General features: G+C 35.9%; 1 pseudogene across 1 annotated transcript; it reads left to right on the plus strand.

The window, feature by feature from the left end:
* Positions 1-601: 601 nt before the first annotated feature.
* Positions 602-4,824, plus strand: LOC309624977 (ATP synthase subunit g, mitochondrial pseudogene; annotated as a pseudogene). The gene has a single exon. The product of its transcript is annotated as an ATP synthase subunit g, mitochondrial pseudogene (transcript).
* Positions 4,825-9,552: the final 4,728 nt, after the last annotated feature.

The raw sequence follows: 9,552 nt of genomic DNA on the forward strand, positions 1-9,552 counted from the left end.
ATCACTTTCTTTACCTTGATACCTTAACTCAGGAGTCTGCAAACTATAGCCTCCAGGTCAAATTCAGCCTGATGCCTATTTTTTGTAAATAAAGTTTTATTGAATCACTCATTTAATTACATAAGGTCTATGGCTGCTTTCCCACTATAAGAGCAGAGTTGAGTAGTTGTGGCAGAGACCAGGTGGCCTACAAAGCCTAAAATATTTGCTAGGTGGACCTGTACAGAAAGTTTGCCAACTCCTGTCTCATCTAAATCCTGGCCCTTTCCTGAGGTCACAGCCTCCACCTAGCCCTCTCAAGACAAGGCTACTTTTTTTTTTTTTTTTTTTTTTTGGCTGTGTTGGGTCTTCGTTTCTGTGCGAGGGCTTTCTCTAGTTGCGGCGAGCGGGGGCCACTGTTCATCGCGGTGCATGGGCCTCTCACTGTCGCGGCCTCTCGTTGCGGAGCACAAGCTCCAGACGCGCAGGCTCAGTAGTTGTGGCTCACGGGCCTAGTTGCTCCGCGGCATGTGGGATCTTCCCAGACCAGGGCTTGAACCCGTGTCCCCTGCATTGGCAGGCAGATTCTCAACCACTGTGCCACCAGGGAAGCCCCAGGCTACTTTTTTATTTCCCCTTCATATGTATCTCACAACTGGAAGATAACACAAGGGTGTTATTGATACTTGTAAACCATGCTTCCTTCTCTTGACTTTTAAAAACAAAATATTTGATACTCATGCCATTGCCCGATATACTTACTTAGACAACCATAACCTTTAAAGACCTCTCACAGATGAATCTAGCCCCCAGATTACTGCCAGTCAACCCTATTGTGATTGTACATTTGACCATGCTATTATCAACAACCGCACTAACTCACCTTATATCCACATCCCTCTCTTTGGCCAGGCTAGCCCATCCTTCCATCTAATTTATTCTACAGCCCACACTCTAATAATATTTCAACTTTAACTACACAACCAGTCCACTGTTTCATTCTTCATTACCCACCCCCACTGCCTTTGAAGTCTAGTTTCCCTCCCTAGGTAACCTAATGCAGTGTTTCTCAAACTTTAGTGTGTATATGAATCCCCTGAGGATCTAACTAAAAACGCAGATTATGATTTAGTAGACCTGCGTTGGGATTTGAACTCTTTTCATTTCCAACCAGCACCTAGGACGGCTGCTGTTGCTGGTCCTGAGATCACAGGAGCAAGGGCCTAAATGTCATGTTCCATTAATTTAAAAGAAGTTACAGGGAAGGTTAATCAATGGGAGATGTTGAGTATAGTGAATTATGTCTGAGTTTGCAAATGTATAACTCTTATTAGGCTATTTGTGTTTGCCTATTTAGAGCCCATTGAAGTTAGTTTCCTGCTTTCCTCTAGAAACTGAGAGATAAGGACTTTACCTTCCTTGATGCTTACATTTCAAAGGGACGGCCCTCAGGTCCTTGAGAAAGTCATTCATGGGTTATAAAACTGGCAAAAGGCTTTTAAAAAGATTTATATCCTAAGGGGAATTTACAAGTGTTCTAAAGTAAATGCTCTAGGAAAAGGGAGATCAGGAGCTTAAGAGTCAGAAGGCTGTCTAACGTTTAGTCAACCTGAGGGAAATTTTTAGGCCATCTTGGTCAACTGCCTCCCATTTATCCTCCTTTCTAACTTTGATTCTCCCCTGAATCAGTCAACCAAACTCCTCTCTCTCTCTCTCTCAGTCTCTCTCTCTCTCTCTCTCACACACACACACACACACACACACACACACACACACACATATATTAATATTTAACAGTCTAGTAGTAAGTCATTTCCCCAACAGTCCTACTCCTGAAGCAGGAGGGAACGGGGTAGGGCAAAACCTTTAAAGAATGACATAGCCATAGGACATGACAAAAACTGGTATTAGGTCCAAGATGGCAGAAGATTTGACTTCCCGTAGACCTTGAACTTCATTATACTCTCATTGTAATACATTAGCATGCTAAATGACACACTCACCAGTGCCATGACAGTTCCAAGGCCAACCATAAAAGACCAAAAAGTGGGCGGTGGCCCAATTCCTGGAAATCCCCACCTCTTCCCCGAAATAGTTGGAATAATCTTCCCACTCATTAGCCTATGAAATTACCCAGCCCATAAAAACTAACCACGCCATATTTCAGGGCCTCTTGCCTTCTGAGATGGCCCACACTCTGTCTGTGGACTGTGTTTCTCCCAAGGCTGTTCTTGCCTTTTGAGATGGACTGCATTCTTGTCTATGGAATGTGTATCTTTCTAAATAAATCTACTTACCTATCATTTTGTCTCTCAGTGAATTCTTTCTGTGATGAGACATAAAGAACCTGAGCTTAAGTCCTGAGACAAGGTGTGTGATCTCAACTAACAGTGGTTCAAGTCCCAATCTGGGTTTAGGCTGGGTTCGAGTACCGGCACGTGCGTTCAAGTCCAATCTGAGTTGCATGGTTTCACTCCCATGAAAGCCTATTTCTGTTCCAATGTTCTCTGTGTCAGGAAATGCTACCACTGTACACACTAAATGCTCAGCCAAAAACCTAGGAGTAATCATTATTTCCTCTCTAAACCTTGACATCAAATTCATCAGCAAGTCCTACGTAGTTCTATCTCAAATATATATTCTTTATCCATCCACTCATTATTTCTATTGCTCCAATAGATATATAAGTAACACAAAGATCCATTAACTCTCATTTGTCTATTGCAATATCCTGCTAAGTAGCTTTTCTAACATTGTTCAAAGTCTTTCATACTCAAGTGATCATTTCAGTTAGGGGGGTATTTTGAGCTGGGATATTTGCATATAGGATTATTTATACCTTAGCCTTTATGAAACACTTATAAGGAATAATACAGAAAATACTGCTGCTATTTTTGGTGAAGAAAACCAATTTTGTATAGTTTATTTCCACCTAAATAAAACATGAATTTTGTTTAAAAAAAAAAAAAAGCTAACCTTTCCAGAAGTCTACTTCAATAACGCTCAGCTTTCCAAACACTGTTTAAAGTTTCACCAATATTTAATTCCATATTATAAGCTGTGATTTTCACTATAAGGCAGCTTTAAGTGTGTTTGTATTTATTATTCCTGTAAACAGAAGATAAGCATAATTTATGTATTTGTACAGAGCTAAAAAATCCATATGTTGGCTCAGAATTAAAAGTTTTCAAGCCGGTCACTCAGGGTGATGGGCTTTCCGTACTAGAACCATGGCCCAGTTTGTCCGTAACCTCATGGAGAAGGCCCTGGTGCTGGTCAACGCTGCCATGACTTACTCGAAGCCTTGACTGGCCACATTTTGGCACTATGCTAAGGTTGAGCTGGTTCCTCCAACCCCTGCTGAGATCCCTACAGCTATTCAGAGCTTGAAAAACATTATCAATAGTGCTCAAACTGGTAGCTTCAAACAGCTCACAGTTAAGGAAGCTCTACTGAATGGTTTGGTGGCCACTGAGGTGTGGATGTGGTTTAATGTTGGCGAGATCATAGGCAAGCGTGTCATCCTTGGCTATGATGTCTGAAGACCAATCTTTGCTTTATTATTTGGGTGTTTTTGGACCATGTGTGAGCAGACTGCTATTTGAATAAAATAAGACAGTGTCAAAAAAAAAAAACATTTTCAGTGTTTAACCAAAATTTATTTCAACTTTGTCCATGAATGTTGGTATAATAATTAGACACTAAAACCTAGATTTCATCTTGTAAAAGTATTACTAACCCAAAGTAGCAGTATATGATTACCAGTCAGAAGTTATTAGATTAGGCCTTTATTCTTAAAAAGTAAGAAACATCAATAAATGGAAAATCTATTATCAGTTTTTGACATAGATTTTTTGATGTCTTTTTCAAAGACAAATATTTTCCAAAAATCAAGGCTATTTCAAATTAACAATTTCAAACCCTTCCCATCATTTTTACCAGAATTCCTAAGTCATGTTGTATGACTTTATTACCAATCATTCATAAGCACACTTAAGAATTTTTCTATAAAGTATGATGAAATTGTCCTTAAATCTATAATTTCTAAATTGACTATGAATTATGAATCTGAAGGAAAAGTAATGCCTAAGAAATAATCATTATTGATAAATAGCCTATAAGAAAGAACTGTGATAATTATGAATGTTTCAACAGCAAACAAAAGAAGTTGAACTTAATTTGGCTTCAGAAAAGAAAATTTTATTATAAGCATATGTATTTCACAGAATATAAGGACAAAAATGCAGCTGTGTCTCATGAACAAATCGAAATGCGCGGTTGACTGTCCTCAATCTCTCTTTGTTTTCACATTCTTTCCTTCTGTAACTTCCTTCAGTTTTTTTTCTCATGCTGCAGACCAGTTCCTCTGCTTTTTAGGCAAATCCCTCTACTCTTCAGAAAACCACTGAGTTTAAGATATCTGTCTCTATCCCAATTCCAAAATTCTTAGAGGATAGATCTCTTTTCTTACCTTTTATCAGAAACCTATCTCTGGCTACTAACTTTTGCTAAATAGGCTATAGTTTTTTCAGAGTAATTACGAGGATGGATGGAAGGTAGTTCCAGAAAACTAATATGACTGGTCAGATAGAGTAATATGTATGTAGATTTAAAGACTCAATAGTATATAGATGTCAAGCTACCCAAGGTGATTTATTAATTCAATGCAGTTATCATAAAAATTCTATGTTTGATGAAATATAAGCAGATTCTAAAATGTATTTAATTTCTCAAAGGACTAAAAATAAATAAGTTACTGCTGAGGAAGAAGGTGGAGGGAGGACTGGTTTTCTAAATATCAAGGTTTCCTATAAAGCAAAGTAATTAAGACAGTGAGATTTTATGGCAGCACCACTTCCCTGGTGGCGCAGTGGTTAAGAATCTGCCTGCCAACGCAGGGAACACGGGTTCAAGCCCTGGTCTGGGAAGATCCCACATGCCGCGGAACAACTAACCCCATGCGCCACAACTACTGAGTCTGCACTCTAGAGCCCGTGAGTCACAACTACTGAACCTGTGGGCCACAACTACTGAAGCCCGTGCGCCTAGAGCCTGTGCTCCGCAACAAGAGAAGCCACCACAATGAGAAGCCTGCGCACCACAACAAAGAGTAGCTCCCGCTCACCGCAACTAGAGAAAGCCCATGCACAGCAACAAAGACCCAACGCAGCCAAAAATAAATAAATAAATTTATAATAAATAAATAGAATAGAATAGAGGTCCCGGAAACAGACATAATATCCACAATGCAGATATATGCCAGAGGTGACACTAAAGGACAGTGGGAAGCATGGTCTTTTGAATCAGTTGTGTTAGGAAAATAGTGTGTCAACTGTGGAAAAAAATTCAGTATGCCAAAAAAACCCCAACAAAACAAAAAAACAGTCATCACCATATAATATCTTGTTCCAAAGAGATCTTAATTTTTTAGATTTTTAAGTCATGGATAATTTCAGAACTAAGAATAAAGAGATATTTAGAGGCTATTTTATTAGAAATTTTAATGAGAATTTAAACATGGCTAGTCCAAATTTTATTCCATATTTTCCTATTTTTGAAGATATATACCTAAAATGGACAATACCTTCTGAATAAAACCAACTTTTCATTATTGCAATGTATGAATGATGAACATATCCAGCTTATAAATATTGGTTCCAGATTGCAAATACATCTCTAATAGTTTCAAATTCATCATTACTTCTTGTTCTTCTTTTAGCACTTATATAATCAATACACAATGAAAAAGTTTTTTGAAACTTTGACAGCTCACGGTGTTTTTCTTCTGCTCCAAAATTGGAAAGTTGTCTCAGTTTTAGGTTTATAAATACGAACTAGATTGATGAAACCAGTGGATTTTGTTTCATGTCTACACCATCTATTTCCTTCCAATGTCTTTTTCCAATTCTTACTCTTAGCATTTGTCCACTTATGAGCATATCAAGAACATTTTGGTGAATAAACATAATAAAAGATGAAAGAATATTGTCACACATCCTTTCAAAAAAAAGTTCAGATTCTTTTTTTAATTGAAATATAGTTGAATACAACATTATATTGGTTTTAGGTGTACAACATAGTGATTTGACATTTATATACATTATGAATTGATCACCACAATAAGTCTAGTAACCACCTGTCACTATACAAAGTTGTTGCAATATTATTGTCTACATTCCCTATGCTGTATTTACATCCCTATGACTTACTTTATAACTGGAAGTTTGTACCTCTTAATCCTCTTCACCTATTTTGCCTAACCCTCCCATCTCCCTTCCCTCTGGCAACCAACAGTTTGTTTTCTGTATCTATGAGTCTGTTTCTGTTTTGTTTGTTCATTTGTTTTGTTTTATAAATTCTACATATAAGTGAAATCATACAGTATTTGCCTTTCCTTGTCTGACTTATTTCACTTAGCATAATATCCTCTAGGTCCATCCTAAAAATGTCCAGATTCTTTTTGCAAAATTTTGTGCAATGATGTCATTCCAGCTGAATGACTAACTGAATGAGAATATCATATTTTCCATTTATCCTTAGAAATATATTGTTCACTTGTTGATTCTTGAATTTGAGAAAGTTCATCTCAGACATCATAATCTGAAGACTCATAGCTGAGACTGTGCTTATAAAATCTATTTCATCATCATTATTAAGAGTCTAGGGTTCATTGTGGTGTTGCCTCACCTCCTGATTTATCTCCTGATTCATATCATATTTGTGAAAACTCTTCTTTCATAAATTTTCTTCTCTTCACCATTATAAGCAGAAAATTCTCAACTGTGTTCAAGGAAGGTAAGACAATACTCCAGAGATGATGTTTCGAATCATCTTCTTTACTTTTTGAGAAATGGTTACAATATTTTGGATAAGGCAATAAGAAAAATAAGAATGATTCAATGACAAAGGTTTGTTTGTTTTCATTTCAGCATGAGCCTTGTAGAAAAAAATCCATTAATCTTCTACTTTCTTATTATTTCAATCTTTTTTAAAGCATCATTGATAATAATTGATGAGTAATGACAATCCCCACTATGCTAAAATAGCCAGGTGTTTCAAGATACAGAAAAATAAGATCACTGAGATCCTGTTATGTAACTTTAATTTATAAAAGGGTTCCACGTATCATATGGTAACTGCAGATAGAATGAGTTTTATTAAAAATACTCCTTTTATCCTTTGACAGACTTTTAATAAAGAACAAAGTTCCTAAAGTATCAGTCCTTATATATAGTTAGAAGCACTCAAAAAATGAAACTCAAAAACAAGAAATGGGTTCAATGAATGCTGATGTTGTCCCAAAAGTTAATTAGAACTCCAACTTTTCTTAGGGAAATTAAAAACCAAAATGTGAAAGGCAAAGCTCTAATGCTTTTAGAAGATACTCTATAAGAATGTCTTTATGATCTAATTTGGCTGGGATGTGTCCTGGGCTTTGAAGTTTTAAAAGATCCCCAGTTGATTCTAATGTGTAGACAAGCTTCAGAAACAATGAGCTCAGGGAATTTTTTATTGATATTTATGAAGATCAAAGTTTAGATTTGTCAGTTTTTTGCTTTCAAATGGATCTCTTCCTTTTTTTTTCTGTTTTCATTAAGCAATGATTTAAGTAAAAAAAAAAATACTAGATAAAAACCATTCTAAGGAAGCTTATATTACTGTATATCTTTAATTTGCTCTAATATTGCTGTATATCTCTATATGTATCTATCTCATGCAGACATATCATTAAAGATTATGAAGATACATAAAAACATATTTATATTTGTATCCAAATAATCATCTTTGGAAAACAAATATCAGTACAGAACTGAAAATGTACCACATTTGAAATCACTTTGAAAAGCTGGTAAGAATATCTGCGCATTTTGGCGTGATCTTTCACATTCTATTTTTGTAGTAATGATATTTCAACTCATAAGTAGTCATTTTTTTTAAAAGTAGCTAGGTGCCTGAGAAAGGAAAGAGATTTTTCTCTTCTGAGGTTCAGCGAAATATACTAAATTATGCCATGTTTAAATTTCCAACATTGCATTTCCATCAGACAATAGCATTGCTGTGATTAAAAGATGAATCAGAGAGATAAAATGAAAATTGAAACAGGAAATATCTTCAAGTTAGAGGCTTGGTTGGCTTCTCTCCCTTGGACTGATTACACACAACGATTTGAAATCGTTCTCTTTTGCTGCAATGAAAAGGCAACTCATTGTCACCAGAATCAATCACTCAGAGGTAAAAAATAGGCCAAATCTATACTAGCAGAACATGCAATGAAAATAACTTCTGGTCTTAGAGAGACCCATGATCAACTGAGATCCTAAAATTATTGCCAGCCAAAAGAATTAGGGTCTGTTAATGGGGAAGCTAGACTTCCATATATATTTTATACAGGACAACATGCCCAAGTTCCCCTATATATATTGTTTCATGAACTATATTGTGTAAGAAATTGGGGTGCCATGGCAACTGCTATATTATTGTGTATCTATCACTTCCATTTCTTTTGTGGAATATCAAGTCTTCAACATATGGATATCAACAGGACAACAATGACAATTTCATTTTATCCTTCCAAGAGATGCTTTAATTTTAGAAACAATAATAACCAACCAACCAATCAACAAACAAGGAAACAAACTATCTTTAACATTAATTGGGCTTATGGCACATTAAGGAATGTGTATGTTGATGTGGAGGAGTTAGATCTCATGGGGGATTAATGAGCATATTAAGAAAAAAAAAATCATTATGAGGAAGCCGACTGGCAAAAAACCACCACACGCCAGAGGTGAGGGAGGGAATGGTGGTCTGAGGTGCAATATTGAGGCTGTATTGAAAGTATCCTTTTCTAACCATTTGGTGGTGTGATGTACACTGGGGAAAAAAAGAGGCATATGTATAAATTTAAGCTGAATTGCTTAAATTCTGTAATACCTTAGACCCCTAAACAATATCTCTAACAAAAGGCAGAAGATGGATGCAATTATTCTCTCTCTCACCTGCCAAAGCCATCAGAGCACTATGCAAGTAGAGTATTTCCATCGGCACCTGGAGAGGTCAGCAGGATGTAAACTTCACTGGTATATCTCTAGCTCATAAACCATAGACTATCAAGCTCCAAGCTATATAAGTTTATTAGAGGTAAGAATAGCTGAATATTTCAATATATGTGTACATATAACTTTATATCCTATTTTTATAAAAATTAACAATTTCCTTTAAAAATTTTGGCAGGATTTTTCCTCATTTCCAATCTTGGTTGTTCTTTTTTTCTTTTTTGTATGTTTATCTCCTACAGTCAAATTTTCCAGAGATTTGCTGGCTTTATTCTTTTTATTCTTTTAATTGTTCATTCAATAGACCAGTTATTAGTCATTCCTCTATTCTGCTTTTTCTTTTCTAATCAATGTGTAACTTTAAACTTTGTCCAATTCCTTAAGTTTTTATAAGGTTTAATCTTTTTTAAAGCTTTGAATAGTTATTTTAATAATCTCATCTTTTATTAAAACAATTTTAAAGGCAAGAAACTTCCTGTGAATAATATTTGGGCTGTATTGTATTAGTTTCAAAATG

The sequence above is a fragment of the Balaenoptera borealis genome, assembly GCF_965194805.1.
Source record: "Balaenoptera borealis genome assembly, chromosome: 3".
Taxonomy (NCBI): Eukaryota; Metazoa; Chordata; class Mammalia; order Artiodactyla; family Balaenopteridae; genus Balaenoptera; species Balaenoptera borealis.